Source organism: Chlorocebus sabaeus, chromosome 16 (assembly GCF_047675955.1).
Source record: "Chlorocebus sabaeus isolate Y175 chromosome 16, mChlSab1.0.hap1, whole genome shotgun sequence".
Lineage (NCBI taxonomy): Eukaryota > Metazoa > Chordata > Mammalia > Primates > Cercopithecidae > Chlorocebus > Chlorocebus sabaeus.
Window position 1 is genome coordinate 52683461 of NC_132919.1, and position 19466 is coordinate 52702926.

General features: G+C 50.1%; 2 long non-coding RNA genes across 2 annotated transcripts in view; both read left to right on the forward strand.

Moving 5' to 3' along the window:
- The window catches only part of LOC140708774 (uncharacterized), a 37414-nt gene extending 21363 nt beyond the window's left edge, over window positions 1–16051 (forward strand). Inside the window, exons 2-5 of the long non-coding RNA XR_012088976.1 lie at window positions 3541–3664; window positions 3801–3892; window positions 9960–13449; window positions 15785–16051. This is a non-coding gene — a long non-coding RNA (uncharacterized lncRNA). The remainder of the gene's footprint in view (window positions 1–3540; window positions 3665–3800; window positions 3893–9959; window positions 13450–15784) is intronic.
- Window positions 16052–17586: 1535 nt separating this feature from the next.
- Window positions 17587–19466, forward strand: part of LOC140708775 (uncharacterized) — a 52346-nt gene continuing 50466 nt past the window's right edge. The window contains exon 1 of the long non-coding RNA XR_012088977.1: window positions 17587–17776. This is a non-coding gene — a long non-coding RNA (uncharacterized lncRNA). The remainder of the gene's footprint in view (window positions 17777–19466) is intronic.

The window sequence follows — 19466 nt, forward strand, 5'->3', positions numbered from 1 at the left end:
AAGCCTAATAGCTTAAACAGATTAAAATGGAGCTTTGCTTACTCATCTCCCTGCTACCTGCTTCTGCTCTTAGCAGCCCTCTAGGGGCCTGAGATGAAACCCTGGGGCTCCATGGAAACCAGCTTAGAAACCAGGGATACAGGAGAAGGGGAATGGGGAGTGTCCAATGGGTGTAGAGTTTCGGTTCTGCAAGATGAAAAGGGTTCTGGAGACGGATGGTGATGACAATTAGGCAACGGTATGACTGTACCATACAAATGTGAATGAACCACATGAATGTAACACCACTGCACTGTACACTTAAAAATGGGAAAGATGATAATGGCGTTCAGGCATGCTACACCCAGATATGCACCTTGGCATTTGAGGAAACAGCAGAAACGGGAAGGTCTCTCTCACCTTCTCCGAGACCTTACCCTGAAGTGGGTCATAAGACCCTCATGTGAGATGTACCCTCCCTTGTACCCAGAGGAAAGGAACGTCCTTATCTCCGAAGACCCAGGGATACAGAGAAGAATCTGAACAAGCAGGCTTTGCTAGGTGCCCCCTTTAGATCATACATATTTTTGGAGACAGAGTCTTGCTGTCGTCCAGGCTGGAGTACAGTGGTGCAATTTCGGCTCACTGCAACCTCCGCCTCCCAGGTTCAAGCAATTCTCGTTTCTCAGCCTCTTGAGTAGCTGGGATTGCAGGCACGTGCCACCACACCCGGCTAATTTTTGTATTTTTAGTAGAAACGGGGTTTCGCCATGTTGGCCAGGCTGGTCTCGAGCTCCTGAACTCAGGAAATCTGCCCATCTCGGCCTCCCAAAGTGCTAGGATTACAGGTGTGACCACCGTACCTGGCCTAGATCGTGCTTTTTCATCTGATCATCCTTCTCCACAACTATTCACTTCTTTATCAAACCTAGCATAAAAAATACATAGGTTTATTTGTTTTTTTGGATCTTCGTTTCCTTATGAAGTCTCCTGTGTCATGTAAAACATTAAATCAATGTGTATGCTTTCTACGCGTTCCTCTTGTTAATCTGTCTTGTTATTAGGGCTTTGGCCGTGAACCTAGGATGGTGAGGAAAAGATTTTTTTTTCTCCCTTACGATGGTAAGTTTTGTTATGTATATTTTACTCACCCCCACACAAAAAACATCATGGTACAGTCCCATTTGCTGATGGGAAACAGGCCGAGAGAAAGGAGGAATGTGGCCAAGTTTATGAGCTGCTCGGCGACCAGGTTAAAACCTGACTCTGTGGTTGGCCAAGTCCTGAGGTCATCCCACGCAGGCCCTCTTAGCCAGGCTGGGCTGAGGTCAGCGAGGCCTCACGTTCAACCCAGGGAGAGTAAGAAGGAGAGTAAGGCAGAAGGCGCCACGTTCCCGGGTAGGAAGGTGAGATGGAGGAGGCGCCGCTCTCCGAAGTTCTGGTCCGGAGGGCCCACCGGCCTCGCTCGTTTTGGGTGGGTTGCTACATTTTCACCAAACGAGTTTTTTAATTGCTTGATTTACTTATCTCGTCTCGGATCTGCTGATATACTCTGCTGCCTTTTAATTGCTTGAAAAGTTGAGCAGTTTTTCATGTTTTAAGGAGTGCTGAATTGTATAATTAAAACACTAACAGTGTAAATCAACAGTGCAGAAGAAAGACAGCAGAGAATTAAGCAAGTGTGTTGGCATAATAATAAAATCAAACCAGCATGAAGAGGGACCATTACCGAGAAGATGCTGAATACTAATGGTGCCCAGGCCTGGGTGGGGGGCAGGGAGAAGACCCTGAGTTCCCCCCTCCACCCTACCTAGAATGGCTGGGGAGAGAGGGGAGTTGAACAAAAAGATTGCAAACTGTGTAAGCCTGTGTGGCTGAGGCCCAGGGCAGATGCAAAGCCTCTGTCATGGAAATTGCTTTTTTTTTTTTTCTTTCTTCTGAGGCAGAGTCTCGCTCTGTCACCCAGGCTGGAGTGCAATGGCGCGATCTCAGCTCACTGCAACCTCTGCCTCCCAGGCTCAAACGATTCTCATGCTTCAGCCTCCCGAGTAGCTGGGACTACTGGCGCGCACCACCATGCCCAACTAATTTTTTGTAGAGATGGGGTTTTGCCATGTTGGCCAGGCTGCTCTTGAACTCCTGGCCTCAAGTGATTCACTAGCCTTAGCCTCTCAAAGTGCTGGGATTACAGCCGTGAGCCACTGGGCTCACCTGGAAATGGCTTTTAATTCATGTGTGATTGGTGGTGTTTGGTTGGGAGAGGGTGGAGGTGGGAACTGAGTGAGGAAGATGAAGGGGGCACCTGGGAGGGGGATGCCTTTGCCTGCTGAGCCTGCTGTCATTCCTGAGATTTCCTCTCACTTGAGGATGGGCTGTCGGAGCTGCAAACCCCAGGATCACGTTCACTCTCCGCACTTCTCTCTTCTCTCCCTTCTTCCTCCTTTTCTTCTTCTGTTCCTTTCCCTTTCTCCTTCTGTCTTCCCTCCCTCCTTTCTTTCCTCTCCTGTTTTCTTTTTTCTTCTCTCCTTCCCCATTTGGTCAATGCACCTGATAGCAATATCTTAAGCACGCCCCGAGCACGACCCTGTATGGCAGACACACCTGAATGAGGTTTGGAGTTCTGAGTTAAGGAATCCGGAGTGGCCAACCCAGAGATTCATCCCTTATCTATAAGGAACATCTGAGCCAAGAAGGTGCTAAGTGAAAGTGCCATAGAAACTGCATGCCTTTTGCAAACGGTTGCGATTCTTCTGCCCAGCCTGCTGCCACTGCACTCTCTCCCCTCTGTATAAGCCCCAGTAAAACCCCATGTCTCATTTGCTGGCTCCGGGTCTCTTCTTCAGCCCCTTGAACTTGGTGCCATTCCCATTGGAGTTGATAAGGGTCGGTACAGCACTCCCCTCCTTCCCCTCTCTTCTTTCTCCCCTCTTTCCCTCCCTCCTCACAAAGTAATTCATGTGCAGTGTGAGACAATCAAACAATATAGAAATAGTTAATGTAAAATCTGAAAGTCCATTCTGGGCTTCTCCTAAAGGCCCTCTCTCCTCTTCCTCTTCCACCAAGGCAAGCTAAGTCGGAAAATGGAGTACAGCGTAGAGGTTGATGGGGTTTAGGAGCCACTACCCTGAAATATGGCGCCTGGCACTTGAGGAACAGTAGAAGAGGGAAGGTCTGTCTGGCGTTCTCCTGCCCTCCCCTGAAACAGGCCATAAAGGAATCCTCTGCCCTTCCTCTGAAGCAGGTCATAAGACCCTAATGTGAGAGGCACGATTCCTGTATCCAGAGAAAAGGAGCATCCTTAGACCTGAAGACCCAGGGACACAGAGAAGAATCTGAACAAACGGGCCTTGCTAAGCCCCCCTAGTTTATGACCGTTAACATCAGACCCTCTGTGTCCCATTCACTTCTGTGCAACTGTCACTCTTCAACAAACCTAAGCACAGGAATACACAGGTTTGTCTGTTTCTTTGGGTCTTCATTTCCGAAGGCTCCTGTGCCACATAACACTTACATTAAATACATTTGTATGCTCTTCTCTTATTAAGCTGTCTTTTGTTACAGGTGTCTCAGCCATGAATCTAGGAGAGAGAAAAGAAAGCTTCCCTCCCCTACAAGGTCAAGGTTCAAGTATGGGTCCTGGCAGGGCCCATTTGGACCTGCTGGAAAACTCTCACGCTAAAAACAGGTCAGTGTTTTTTGACTGTATAAGATGCACAAGTGGCCCAGGGAGATGTTCCACGAAAGAAGAGTTTTGAGGTCAATGAGTTTGGAAAATGCTGAGTTAAAATCAATTTCTTTTTTTTTTTTTTTTTAAACTGCAGAACTGCCTAGAGTCTTTGACGACTTCCTCATGATGGCCATCCACGCACATCTGCAGGTCAAGCTTCTCTGACCATCAGGCCGATCCTTTCAGGTCTCACAAATATACAGCCCATGCAATATGGGTTCCAAGGATCACAATTTGGGAAATGTTGGGTTCTGATGAAAAGAGCATTTTGCTAGAACCACATCCCAGATCCACCACTGCTCAACCAGCTTTGTGAATTTGGCGAGTCCCACAGTCTCCCTGGGTCACAGGTTCCCCACCTGACAAAGGAGGCCGACCGTGTTCACCTCTCAGGAGCTGGGGTGGGGGCAGACAACCAGATAGTGCCAGAAAGCATGCAGCCTGGGGTGATGCGGGTGCTCCCTAGGGAGGAGGCACTGATGGCAGGAGCTCTCCTCCCTGCACTGCCTCCGCCACCAGATGCAAAGGTTGATCATCACTGCGGTGGGTTGTGAGACCACGGAGGCTGGGGTGGGGAATGGGGAGACGGAGTCAGCGTCTAGAAGACTAGGAAGGCCGAGTTGGAGCCACCTGAAAGTGGGTTGGATAACTGGAAGCCAAGAGCTGGTGAGCAGGGGGAATAAGCCCAGAAAATGCAGTCACTGGCAGAGCTGGGGGCAGGGTGAGGCATCACGCTGGATACCTCAAAATTTAAGGGGGCACCAAAAATGCAGTCATCAAGATAAACAATATTTTAACGCAATATGAAAAAATAATCAAAATCCAACATTAATGCAAAAAAATTCATGCTGAATGAAGTAGCCCCCAGGCTTGGGCATGAGGCTCATAGCCACAGGCCTGAGCTCCCTCCAGGTTTGCTAAGAATGGGAACATCCCACCCAGCTCCTGCTCTGCACAGGGCCCAGGCTGGTGGGTGAGCTTGGATCCACTCCCTCCTCTTGCTGCCCACTCTAGGTTCATCTCCAGGAAGCCCCTCTCAACTCCCCCCAGCTGGACATGACCTTGCTCTTTAGGCCCCTGGGGCACTGAGCACCCCTCTAACAGCACTTGCTCAGCCTCAGGCTTTAGGTGTCCCTTCCCCCACTGTAGCCTGAAATTCCTGAAGGCAGAGACCGTGTAAGGACCGGCTGATTTCCGAGCCCCATTCCCTGTGCCTTCACGAGCTTTGTGGGCATTCAACCTGAAATTCACAAGGAAAACCAAACTGGGGCTTGGCTGGGGTGTGACTGGGGTTAGGCTGCTCCTTCCTCAAGCGTGATGTCACTTTACTGGGCACATCTTCTGGAGGTAGTGATGGGATACTCTGGATTGGAGCTGTTCAGTGTCATGCCTCTGATACGGTTTGGCTCTGTGTCCCCACCCAAATCTCACCTTGAATTGTAATAATCCTTATGTGTCAAGGGTGGGACGAGGCAGAGGTAATTGAATCATGCTGGCGGTTTCCCGCATGGTGTTCTGGTGAGAGTGAGTGAGTCCTCACGAGATCTGATGGTTTTATAAGTGTCTGGCGTTTCCCGTGCTGGCACTTGTTCTCTCTCCGGCCACCCTGTGAAGAGGTGCCTTCTGTCATGATTATAAGTTTCCTGAGACCTCCCCAGTCATGCAGAACTGTGAATCAATTAAACCTCTTTTCTTTATAAATCACCCAGTCTTGGGTATTTCTTCATAGCAGTGTGAGAACGGGCTAATACAGTCCCTGGTCTCACGGCACAGGAGCCCCTGGCCACTCTGCCATAGTAGTCATACCTACCACGGACACTGGTGGTTATAGACATTGTCCCATTTAATATTTACAACCTTGCCGATTGCTGTCAACATTCCCATTTTACAGATGAGTAAACCAATGCTCCAAGCAGTTAAACTTGTGAAGTTTACGAGGCTGGTGAACAGTGGGCAGGGCAGGATTCCATGCCCAGGTCTCCCTGACTTCACACCCACATGCTAAACCTTAGGCTATTTTGCCTCAGGATACGTGGGGATGAGAACCCTCTCTACACCAGGTTGGAGATATTGGAAGCTCTGAAGATAGCTTTTCCTGCCATGGTAAAGGAGAAAAGGGGAGGCTCTCTCTCTAGAATCCCTGCATATGAATATTTCCTTTCCATTTGAGGGGTCCTCTGTCTCCCCCTCCCCTTCACAGACCACACACACTGTGGCGGGGGTGGCGGCGGGAGGTTGCTGGAGTTGCTCTCATTATAAAATTGCCTTGGGGACTGTCCCAGCCTTAGCCCACCTATATTGATAAGTCTTGGGCTGCAGACTTATTATTTGATATTTATAACACCCCGTTCTGCACTCTCATGATGGATGGCTCATATGTTGGGATCAATATGGCCCTCGTAACATTTACATATTTATATTATTAATAAGCAATAAGTCACCCAGGCAGGCCTGCTCTGGGTGTTCCATGCGTTCCCTACAGACAGCTAACCTTGTCCTCCGTCTCTTGGCTCAGCCCTGATGGCTGGTATTGATCCACTCAGCTGGAAGGGGGCACAGAGCAGAGCATGGAGCCAGGCAGTGTCGGAGCTGGGGAAATGGCACTGGTGTCTTTTGCCTTCTGTCTGACAGACCAGTTCTTGACACTCCAGTGTGGAGGGGGACCTTCCTGTATGGTCCTTTGCAGACAGCAGTCACCCAGCTGGGGGATGGCGTTCTCCTGAATGCCTCCTTATCCACCTTGCCCTCTCTGTCCTCTGTGCCCTCCCTCCAGGTCCTTGGTGGTGCATGCCTGGATGCTGACCAGCCTCCTCTCTGCCTCCAGCCGTCCACAGTCCTGGGTCCCTCCTGCTCTGCTGCGAGGCTTTGCTACTCGCTGCCCTGCTGAGTGCCTGCCTGGGATTACCACTCTTCTCTGAAATCTCCCATGCTTGTCACATGCCGACTCCTCCACCTGCCTTCAAGACCCTTGGTCATCTACTCCTGCTGGCTTACCTGGTGTCCCACCTTTTCCCAACCTGCCCCTCTGCTAGCCTGGCCCATATCCTCCTGTTATCCAACACACACACACACACACACACACACACACACAATACTTTCCAAATGCCTCCATCATCACAAAAATCTCCTCCTCCTCTAAGGTCACCTCAAGTCCTACCCACCTCATAAAGTGCTGCCCAGGTTTTCTACAGAGTACTAATGATCTCACCTCTCAGCATCTCCCCTACAATTTTTTTTGCCCTTTCTAAAACATTGAATTTTAAATTTTATTTTTTAAATATTTATTTTAAAAATATTTATTTATTTATTTATTTTTTGAGACAGTGTCTCACCTTGTTGCTCAGGCTGGAGGACAGTGGCACAATCATAGCTCACTGCAGCCTCAAACTCCTGTGCTCAAGCAATCCTCCTGCCTTAGCCTCCTGAGTAGCTGGGACTACAGGCATGCACCACCACACCAAGTTAATTAAAAAAATTTTTCTGGTAGAGACAGGGTCTTGCTATGTTGCCCAGGCTGGCCTCTAACCCCTGGACTCAAGTGATCCTCCTACCTCAGCCTCCCAAAGTGTTGGGATTATAGGAGTGAGCCATGCCTCAGCCTACAAATATTTATTGAGTGCTTACTATTGGCCAGGGCACTGAGCTAGCTTTTTGGGTTATAACAGTACCAAAAAAACAGTCATAATCTTCAGGAGCTTAAATTTAGCATAAAAGGAAGACATTCATCAAAGAATCACACAAAGGAATGTAAAATTAAATGGAGATTAATGCCAGGAAAGAGGGTTATCATTTGGTACCAGTGGGGTTGGTTTGGTCAGAGAGAGCAGGAAAGGCCTCTTCAAAGTGTTGGAGGCCGAGACGGGTGGATCACTTGAGGTCAGGAGTTTGCAACCAGCCTGGTCAACATGGTGAAACCCCATCTCTACTAAAAATGCAAAAATTAGCCAGGCATTGTGGGAGACATCTGTAATCCCAACTACTTGGGAGGCTGAGACACGAGAATTGCTTGAACCTCGGAAGCGGAGGTTGCATGAGCCAAGATTGTGCCACTGAACTCCAGCCTGGGAAACAGAACAAGACTCCATCTCAAAAAAAAAAAAAAAAAAAAAAAAAACAGAAAAGGTATGTGTTGGTTAGCTGGATGTGGTGGTGTGAGCCTGTGGTCCTAGCTACTTGGGAGGCAGGATTGTTTGAGCCCAGGAAGTTGAGGTTGCAGTGAACCCAGATTGTGCCACTGCACTCCAGCCTGGGCAACAGAACAAGACCCTGTCTCAAAAAAAAGGAAAGGTGTATGTTGGAAGGGGGTAAGTCAAGTACATATTAGGCTGAGGGAACAGTATGTGCAAAGGCCCTGTGGCAGGACGGAGCACAGAGAGTTTGGCGAGCTCTGTGCTCCATGTGGCTGAAACACAGACAGCAGTGCAGGGAGTGGGAGGTGGTTACAGAGGAGGTGGAGTGGGTGGGTTCCACAGGGGCCAGGCCTTGCAGGACCCACTGTAGATAGTGACAGGACATGGGCCTTTAACCTAACGGCACCAGGAAATCAGTGGAAAGTTTTAAGCAGAGAGATGATTTGGTATTTTACAAAGCTTGCTCTTGCTGTGTGGGCAGGTGAGAAGGGAGAGGCAATGGAGGTGGGGGAGGCTATTAAGGAGGCCATTGCGATGGCTATGCAGGAGATGGCGGTGGGGGACGGCTGTGAGATGGAGAGCAGTGGACCAGTTTGAATGGTATTTAGGAAGCAAACCCATCAGGACTCAGTGACATTTAGGATATGGGGAGGAGGGCGAGGAGGAAGAGGCAGGGTGGTCAGCTGATAACTTGTGGCCCTGGACAAAGCTACTGTCTGACCTGGGGAGAGCAGAAGAAGATCAACTTGATGTTGGGAGGTGGGGGTAGATCTGGACTTGTTGAGGATGAGGGTCTTCGATGCACCCAGGAGGTGATGTTGAATATACAGGTGGGGGACTCATAGGAAAGACTATCTTGGGACATACACAAAAATTAAGATGTGGCTGGCAGAGATGAGAACCCCAGGGAGAGAGAAGAGAGGGAGGAAAGGGGCCAGGACTGAGCAGTGTGGGATTTCCCTGCTGTCTGCTTCCCACAGTTCTGTACTTCCTTCTACTCCTTCCCTGGGCACACGGTAGGAGCTCCAGCCCTCATTTCTGAGTGAATGCCTGCTTATTCCACTGTCTTTCAGTTGCACATCTGTGTTGTCCGTCAGCTGTACTGGAGGCACGGCTGTGTTTTGGCTTAGTACCTGCCTGCCTTTGCAGTCATATCCAATACCTGATGGCAGAGGAGGCCCTTCCCCATGCCAGGCACTCCATGGACCCTTGAAGGCTCACAATTCAGATAAGGAAACTGAGTCTGGGAGGGGTTGATTGACAGTTATTTAAAGATGATCCAGTCATCTATTGCTGTGCAACAAGCCAATTTAAAATGTTGTGTCTAAAAACAATAAGCATTTATTTTGCTCAAGAATCTGCAGTTTGGGTAGGTGTGGTAGGGACAGCCCATTTCTGCTCCACGCAGTGTCACTTTAGGAAGCTGAAGTGGGGCTGGAAGATTCATTTCCAAGGTGACTTATTCACGTGGCAGGTGGGGTCTGATTGTCGGCAAGCGCTATTGATTAAAACACCTTCCTGGCCCGGCATGGTGGCAAACACCTTTGTAATCCCAGCACTTTGGGAGGTTGAGGCAGGAGGATGGTGAGACCCAGTCTCTACAAAAAAAAAAAAAAAAAAAAAAAAGCCAGATGTGGTGGCAAATGCCTGTAGTCCCAGCTGTGCTCGGGAGGCTGAGGTGGGAGGATTGCTTGAGTCTGGGATGTTGAGGCTACCGTGAGCCGTGATCATGCCATTGAACTCCAACCTGGGAGACAGAGCAAGACTCTTGTCTCTAAAACAAAAATAACGAGTGAACAAACAACCCCTTCCCCGACTTTCCTGTGAACAGAAAATACAACAAAACAAGATCCTTTCCTGGGGGAAGGGTTTTGACACCCCAGCCTCTGTCCATCTTCTCTCTAATCTTCCCCTCTGGAAGGTGACCCCTCTGGGTGACCCACACTGCCCAGACACATCATCTGGCTCCCACCTGCCTGGTTTTGCCTTCTCGCCAAGCCCTCATGCTCCGTTTGTCCTATTTCCCTCCAGGCAGGTGTCTGCCTCTCTGTGACGTCATCTCCATGAATATTTACCCTGACTGCAGTTATTTATTTAGCTCTTTGTACTCTCCTTTCTTCTAGAAAAGATTTAGGACAGATGAAAAGAATGCATAAAATATAAGAAGACTGGCATAAATGAAGAGTTTGGTCAAAGAAGAAATGTAAAATGGAGCCGACATAAGACTAAAGAGGCACGTCCCTGTGGAATATACCCGGAAACAACTTTGATTCGAAGTTTTCCAATAATCACGGTGAAGTGGGCCACATGGTCAAGTACATGGTTCACGGTGTCTAGAAGATGAAAGGGATCAGGAGCTACAAGTGAGCCGGGGGAGAAAACTTCAAACAGATCCAGAACTGAGAAAATACTGCAAATAATACTTTAAGCATCATTCTAACCCAGTAGTTTTCATCTGGGGGTTATTTTGCCCCCAAGGTGAAGGTGACTGATGTCTGGAGACATTTTAGCTGTCATAGCTGCAGAAAGATTGAGGGGCTTGCTACTGGCATCTAGAGAGTGGAGGCTGGGGGTGTCACTAAGCATCCTATAATGCATACAGGACAGCCCCTAAACACAGAATGATTTGACCCAGAATGTCGACAGAACCCCAGTGAAAAAATCCTGACCTGCCGGGCACGGCGGCTCACGCCTGTAAACCCAGCACTTTGGGAGGCCGAGGTGGGTGGATCACCTGAGGTCAGGAGTTTGAGACCAGCCTGACCAATATGGTGAAACCCCATCTCTACTAAAAATACAAAAGTTAGCCGGGCATGGTGGTGGGTGCCTGTAATCCCAGCTACTTGGGAGGCTGAGGTTGGAGGATTGCTTGAACCCAGGAGGCAGAGGCTGCAGTGAGCTGAGATTGTGCCACTGCACTCCAGCCTGGGTGACAGAGTGAGACTCTGTCTAAAAAAAAGAAAAAGAGGAAAAAAAAGATAAAATGAAATCCTGATCTAGCTTTTTCTTTGGGCTGGAGATACGGCACTGCCTTCAAAAAAAGTCATTTGGGTTAGTCTGTAACTTATCCCTCTGGGACTGTCTCAGCACACTCTGGCCTGATACTGAATACCTTCTCTGGGGAATAGTGTGTTATCCTCCTGGAATATTACAACGAGAAAGCTAGATGATCTCTGAAAGGCAGTGTGATTTAGAGGAAAGAAGTTAGAGTTCCTAGTGAGCGCTGGGTTCATGGGCCAGGACAGAAGCACACCAGATGCTTGCCGCATTCTCTGATACAGCACGCGGGCAAGTCGTTCCCTGTGTGTTGATGATTGCAAACATCCTATGCTGAGCTCGGCACAAGGAAGGGGCCTGGGAAAGGTTTTCTTTCTCTTACTTTATGTGGTGGTCTTGAAAACATGGGCCTATAATTATTTGTTGCTTCTCCATTGGAAGGTGGAGTCTATGTCTCTTCCCCCGGAATCCAGGCTCTATGACCCCTTCATCGGTAGGAAATGGTGGAAATGACACTGCATTTGTTTCTGGGACAAGGCCTTCAGAAATGGGAAGCTTGCCCTACTTGCCTTTTGGGGCAGTGCTCTTAGAACTCACCATATTGTGAGGAAGCCAACAGCCCATGAAGAGGCCAGCGTAGGGTTCTGGCTGATGACCCCAGCTGATGTCACAGGGGACAGCCAGTGACAACCACCAGAGAGCAATGATGGCTTTGAGATGACTCCAGCCCCCACGGTTGGGTCACCTCTGACTTTGAGCTGCCCCAGTCCATGTCATGTGAGCAGAGATGAGCTGTCTTCCCAGGTTCTGCCCAAATTGCAGATTCAGGAGCCAAATACGTGATTGTTGTTTTAAGCATCCCAGTTAAGGTGGATAGGTCTGAAGTGGTAGATAACTGAAATACCTTTCTTCATGTTCCCTCCTTCTGGTGATTCAACAAATGTTTTTTAGCATCCTGAATGAGTCAGCCACAATTCTAGATGCTATGAATAGAGTAGTGAAAAAACAGACAGGGATCCTCACGGAGCTTACGTTCTGTGGGGGAGACAGACAAGTAAGAAAGATAAATAAAATAGATGATTTGGAGGTGGCGAAAAATGCTAAGAAGAAAAACAAAGGCAGGGAAGGGAATAGAAAGTTGATAAATAGGTGGCCAGGGGAAGGCCTTCCAAGCAGGAGGCGCTGCATAAAGACTTGAAGGCAATGAGGAGCCAGCCAAGTGGATGCCTGGGGGAACCGCTTTCTGGACAGAGGGAACAGCAAGTACAAAGGCCCAGAGGCAGGGGTGTGCTTGGAGTGTGCCAGGAATATCCAAGGTGGCCAGATGGAGCGTGAGATTAGGATGTCATAGGATGTGAGATTAGGATGGGCAGTCATAGGATGTGAGATTAGGATGGTGGTGGTGTGGTCAGATGGTGAAGGGCCCTGTAAGAACTTTTTGCCCTCATGGCAAGGTTTCAAGCAGAGGAGTAATGCATTTTAACAGGATCGCTATGACTGCATGGGGCTCCAAGATGGAAGCAGGGAGACCGCTTGGGAGGCCATTGCAATAATCCAGGTGAGAGATGATAAACCAGGTGCCTTAAACCAGGATGGTAGCAATGGGGGTGGTGGAAAATGGTCAGAATTCCAACATATTTTAAGGGTAGAGCTACCAGGATTTGCTGAAGGATTGGATGTATGTGAACGGAAGGAGAGGAGTTAAGGATGTCTCCAAGGGTTTGGCTTGAGCAACTGAAAAGATGGATTTGCCATTTCTCACTGAGATGAGGAAGACAGTGAAGCCGGCTTTGTGTACGAAGGAAGAAACTTCGGGAGTTCCATCTTGGGCGTGTTAAGTTTAAGATCCTGTGGTCACCAGTCTTCAGGATGACCCCAATGACCATAACCCTTTTTTTTTTTTTTTTTGAGACAGAGTCTCGCTCCATCACTCAGGCTGCGGTGCAGTGGTGTGATCATGGCTCACTGCAACCTTAACCTGTTGGGCTTAAGTGATCCTCCTCCTTAGCCTCCTGAGTAGCTGGGACTATAGGCATGCACCATCATATCCAGATAAATTTTTAAAAATATTTTTTGTAGAGATGCAGTCTCACCATGTTGCCCAGGCTGGTCTCAAACTCCTGGGCTCAAGTGATCTGTCCACCTCTGCTTCCCAAAGTGTTGGGATTACAGGCGTGAGCCACTGCAACTGGCCAGGCCCCACCTCTTGGTGTTCACACCTCTTGGTATTCCCTTCCACACTGTACCAGGGTTGGTCAGTGTGAGCAATAAAATGTGACAGAAGTGATGTTATGCCAGTGTTTAGATTAGGTTGTAAAAGACTGTACCCCCTGCCTGTCTCATTCTCTGTCTCCCTTTCTTTCTTGGGTTATTTGCTCTGAGGAAAGCCAGCTGTCATATGATCAGCAGCCCTATGGAGTGGGTGTGTGGGAAGAACCTGAAGTCTTCAGCCAGCAGCCATGTGAATGCATCATCTTGGAAGCAGATCCTCCAGCCCCAGTCCAGCCTTCAGATGACTGCAGCCCTGGTCAACATCTCAACTGCAGCCTCATGAGAGACTCCAGACCAGAACCACCCTGCTGAGCCTCTCCTGGAACCTTGACCCTCAGAAACCATGTGAGATCATAAATGTCAGTTGTTTTAAGCTGCTAAGTTTTGGGATCATTTGTTAGCTAGCAATAGATAACAAATACAGATCCGCATGAAACATACAAGCAGAAGGAAGTAGGCAGTCAGGTCTACAAGTCTGAAATTCAGGGAAGCAGTTCAGACTGATATACAAATTTGACAGTTATTAACATATAGGTGATATTAAAAGCCATCAGGAGCAAAGGTTTCTCTTTTCATGGAAGCTTTCTCCACTTCCCCACTCCCTCTTCTGTGCTCTGATGTTGGCTTGCCTTTGCTGTGAGGTTGCACGGCAATGGCTTTCTTTGCCTTGTGCCTCTCTGACCATTAGGCTCAGAGATAACCGAGTCTTCTTTGTATCTTCTTCTAAACTTGGTACAAACTGGAAGTGCTTAACAAATACTTTTGGGGTGCTATGAACACATGTTGGAGCTCAGAGGGTGAAGCGGACACTGTAAGTGTTATGACTGTATCCCTTTTTGCACGGTTGGGCTAACTTTCAACTGCCAGCTTTGGCCTCTCAGGGCCTCGAGACCCCCAACCCCTGCATTAGGAGACCCTAGAAAAGCCTAGAATGAACATCCCCCAGAAGCAGCCCTCTGCTGAAGATCATCATGAGTTGACATATAAACATCTCAGCTTACCCTTTACGTAGGTTTGGGAGTGGATGGTTCCAGATCCTGTGTTTTGTGTTGTTTCTCAGTTTCCCCACAGGATGCAGCCCTAGTACCTGCTTTGGCAGTGGACTTAGAACACTGCTTCCCTGGCTGCCTTCCCTTCTCTGGGTCATTTGCCTGCTCTCCCGCTGGGGCTCCCCCCATAGCCAGTACCTCTCAAATAAACGATTTGTGCTCAAATCCACTCAGGAACTGCTTCTTAAGGACTCAAACCATGATTGTGGAGAGGCAGAGCTTGGATATGTGGAGAAGTAAAGTGCCCCCCAGCTCAGGGCTCAGCACCGCATGAGGGCATCTGGGGAGCTGAGCCCCTGGCGGTGTGACCTTGCCTGACCAGCAGAGAGGATGCTGGGTCTTCCAAAGTTGCACCCAATTTTAGAGCGTTACTGAGCCACACCTCTGATCTGGGAGCCCTGTGCTTGGTTTCATACTTTCACCTTAGCAGGGTCTCTGTCTTCCTTGGAAGGGGAGAGCAGGTTCAAGGGTGGTGCCAGCTGCCCCAGCACATAGCCTGCAGCTGGCATCACCAGGAGGCATGGCAAGCTTTCTGCACAGAGGCGGCTGTTCCCAGGCAGATGGCACTCTGCTAACATGTTGGCGGTGTGACTGCATGCTTTCCAGAGCTGAGTGTTTGTGCCCCTCACAGGGGCTCCCCCTGAGGGGTTGCAGGAGGGAGTCAGACCACATCTGGCTTCCGGAACACCCCAGTTTTTTACTAGCCTCACCCTCCACCTGGAGCCCCTTCAGCTCTGCCTTTAGTTCTCCCACTTCGATCCTAGTCCCTTTCTTTACCTCTCGGGGTATGGCTGCTGTGTCCGGCAGGGCTCAGTTTCCACCTGACAGACGAGACCCGGAGCTTGGTGGGCACTGGCCTGCTCGATGTCTCCCTCTTTGTCCTTGTTCACCAGGGAATGCAGATTCCAGGGCAGCACCAGATTCACTGTGAAAGAGCTTGAGCCGGTGTCTCCCACTCACAACCAGATTCACTCAATGACTTCCATTACCTAGGCACTGGCTGTGTTCTCAGCTGGGAGATGCCACAGGGAGCGTAAGACATCTCCCAGTGGGTCCACCCTCAAGAGAGGAAGCAAGATAGAGCAGAGGAACAAGAACAGAGTGGGGGAAGTCATCAGTGCCCCAGAAGGAAGCCGAATAGCTCTCATAAGGGCCTCCTTGTGCTAGACGCCTTTTTGCACAAACATTCATGAGGTCCTCCTAGCGAGGCAGAGAGCTGCTCATCCCCATAGCCATCCTCAGCCCTTCCCCCGCTGCTCCGCACTGGGAGGCAGAGCTCCATGGACCGCATCACTAGCCTCTCGATTCAGGTCACAGAGAGAGAGCGGGAATGTCCCCAGTCCTCCGACCCCTGTCAAAGCTCTGTTCCCATTCTGAGGCCTTCCACAGCAAAGGGACAGATATGCTTTCTCCAGGTCACTCACTTGTCACACAAGGAGAGGTTTTCCTAAACCGTGCCCACGTCTTGGTAAAAAGCCCCTTCCAGGGCCAGCTTTGTGGACCTGTGACCCATGACATCATCTTGGGCCCAGCGCTTAGAAGGGCCCATGCCTGGTCCGATGCTCTGCTGTCATCATCTGGAAATTCTTAACACATTTTAACCCTGGGGCCCACATTTCACTTTGCTCCAGATCTGCAGGTTATGTCGCCGCTCCTGGTCCCTTGGCTAAGGCCTTCTGCTCAGCCTGTTGGCGGGTGCCATCTGCTTCCTGCTGGGTTCATTTTTCATCAGCAAATGGAGGTTGAAGGGAGCCCAATAACTTGCCTGAGACCACAGAACTAGTAAGTAGCAGAGCTGGGATTTGAACCTGGGACTTCCACCTTTGTAACCTGTTTCTCCCGGCTTGAGTCCCCGGATGAAATGCCTGTGATGTCAATCTGCAGCACTTTGCATATACACTGATTGCTCCTCCCTGATGGGAAAGTCACAAGCCTTCCGGGGGCCTCTATTTCTCTCCTCCTGATTCTGGTGGTTTTCCTGATTGCCTTGGCCCAGCCAGCCCCAAAGCCTCCCGCTGGCCTGAATTACAGATGCAGCTGCTCTGACCGCCTGGTGATGGAGAGGCCAGGCCTTTCCCTAGTTGCCTGAGCTGGGTTCCTCCCTCCCTGCCAGCCCCCTGTCTGCCTTTTGCTGCTCCCAGCAGAGAGACCCTCACTCCCCAGTGCAGCCTCAAAGCTCGGGCCTGGACATGACGGATGAGAAAGGGAAATTTGGAAAGGACTTAATGCTCTTACCAGCTGCCTCTAATTTTATTTTGAAGGGAAGAAGGAGAGGAGCACCGGCAGACAGGAGAGGTTTCCCCCTGATGGAGATGACATGGGAATCAAGATAAATGAAGGCTCCTATTGGACACTTGTTCCAACCCTCAAACTGTTTTCCTGGCAGACAGGCACGTGATCAAACCCCTGCTTGGGGGCCCTGGGTGAAACTGCTGCTCAGATGCCTATCGGATGCTGGGGGTCTGGAAGGGAGGGTTCTACTCCCTTCAGCCTTTGGTCTTGGCCTTTCTGGTCAGCCCAGTCCCTTTGGAGACCACTGGACCTCTGGAAAAATGGGAAGGGTTCTGACTCTGGATTCAGACAAATCTGGGTCCCTTGCTCTTTCATTTCCTGCAGGCCTGCAGGTGCAATACTGAACCAAACCCCAAGGGCCCTGCTGTGCATGAGTCTGGATGCTGTCTCTGCCCCTTCCTAGCAAGGCAACCTTGAGCAAGCTCCTTAACCTCTCAGAGCTTTGTTTTCTTCCTCAGGGACACAGGAAAAGTCACACTAATTCTCAGCATGAATGTGAGCATCAGAGTTTGTGCATCTAAGAGCTTCGTCCTAAGCCTGACACATTTTACTGACTCTAATACACTAACCACTGGCTTTTTTTGGCAAAGGTTGGTAGGCAAGACATGGCTTGGAGGGCAGTGGTCCAAGGGTAACGGTGTCTGGTGTCCCAAGTTTGTGCCCTGTTTATAAATGCCCAGGGCCCAGCCCCACATGGAGGAAACGATTGAAAAAAAAAAAAAGAAAAAAGAAACCCTCAAGTAGGCAGCATCCTCTTTCAGCTGCAGACTCGCAGCTCCAGGGGGGACCCAGCTCTCCTTCCTCCCTTGTTATTTAAAGTCGAAGGGGTGTGTAAATCAACCAAAATAATTCACACGAATCATTAGCGACTCCAAGGCGGCATCTTTTTACCAGCAGCATTAAATTAAAAACAGCGCAAAACTGCGGCTTTTAAAAACACATCAGCTCTGTTTCCTCCCTCCGGCCTGCTGTAATCGAAAGCTGCTGGGATCTAATGAAATGGAATTAGCATCTCCAATCCCTCTCTGGCTACTGCTTACATAAAAACGTCTCTCTGGATGGATTGCTGAAGGGAGATGTCAGAATTGCAAGGGAGTCCCACCCTTCTCTGCCAGCCCCCTTGCTCTGTGGTGCCCACCTGTCCAGTGCCGCCCGAGCTGCAGTGACCACGTTGCAGAGGGGCCCCAAAAGGAGTGGTCGGTTCTGTTTGCTCACCTCTCATTTCTGCCTCTGTAGAGACCTGGCCCGGCTCAGCAGTGCTCACACCAGCTCCTTCACGGTTTCCTGTGACAACTGCACATCAAGACTGTCTCCCTCTAACCCCATTTCAGGTACCTCCCAGCTGCTGTCCTCTATCGTATCCCTAAACACTCAGCCGGCTGGGCACGCAGCTTAGAAGCTTTGCCTTCCTTTCTCAGTTACCTGCCTCCCACTCCTCTTCCTAGCTGAATGGGAAGTCCAGCAACCCCCCTGTATCGTTCCCCTGGGCTGTTTCTAAGTGTTCTTTCAGGGGTGTTCAATGGGGGAGCTGTGACATTTGGGTCATGAGGAGAGTAACAGGGGTCCCCGGAAGACTGGTGACTTTTCCAGGAGCCAGGGGCCTGGTGCCTTGTAAATGCTTGGAAAATGATCCTTTCTCCTGTGGTTATGGTTGCAATAGGCTGTGAATTCTATGAGAGCAAGAGTGGGTGTCTCCCATCCCCTGCTTCCTCTCTGGTACCCTGAACTCTACTGACGGCAGCAGACACTTGCTGAATCGTTGTTGAAAAAGGAATGAATGAACACTGGGTTTGGAATCAGGGTCTGTCTTTCATTTACCAACTGTGGGGCCAGAGGTGATGCCCCTGGACTGAGTGGGCTGCTCCTTGCTGCTGGGGGACTGTCGTGCGCCTCGCAGGATGCCTTTCTCATGGCCACTTGATTCAGGAGTGCCCTCCCCGGTCATAGCAAAAAGGAAAAATGCCCAACACCTTTCAAGTGCCTGGGACTTTGGTGCCATCCTAGCTGAGAAACACTGACTCGCTTCCCTTCTCCCAGACACTCTCTTGTTAGCTGTCTGATTTTTCTAAAATCGCATCATTTTCATATTTTCCTGAGAAACCTTTGCTGACTCCCAGGGACTCACTTCTCAGTCTCATTGCCACGGCCAGCATGAGGGCGTGTCTGCACAGCAAGGGGCAGGTGTGGGTGGAGGGAGTGGAGGGGATGTGGGCGTTACCGCTCCTTGGCAGGGGTTGCCCCTGACCTGCAGCCTGCCTCACCCAAGCCACAGACTGTAAATCTCCTGGCTTTGCTCATAGGAGGATGTCCCCACGTGCCTGTGATGGGAAGAAAATACAGTCCTAACTCCTTAGCACGGTGCCAGACAGTTGCAGCTCCCGCCTGAGCCATTTCTCCTGCTCCCAGAGCCTCGTGCCCTCTTAGCACATCCCTGCTGTCCTGGCTGTGATGCTCCGCCTGTGGCTTTGCATCATCCCCTTCTCAGAGACAAAGCTGAGGTTCACACAGAGGTGATCCTCAGGCAGAGAAGAGGCCGCTTTTGCACTCCAAGGTCCACTCCCTGAAACTGTCTTAAAGTTACTCTTTCACTCCTTCATTTGCTCACCCATCCATGCTCTGAGTCTGTATGCCTCGCCCCTTCTGATTTGTCCATAGCTGTGGGGGGCAGTCCGTGTATGCTGAAACCACCCCCCAACCTCAAGTGTACCCTGAGTCTCTGCCTGGGGCTGTCGCCAAAGCAGAAAGGAGTGTCACTGCAGGTGCAAGTGGAAAAGCAGGAGAATCAAACCTCAGCCGATGGGCAGAGGGAAAATGCCTTAGTCTGCGGTCTTCCAGAGGAACCATGACAGGGCACCCCATGCCTGGCTTTGCAGAGGGGCCCCAGTGGGGTTGAGTCCCATTGTCCGCAGTAGTGACAAGCCCAAGAACTCACCCCTCCTTACTTTTCTCCCTTCCGAGTCTCACTCTCCCTGCCCCTCACTCCTGCTTCCTGGGGCCATCTCCCAAATAAACCACTTGCAT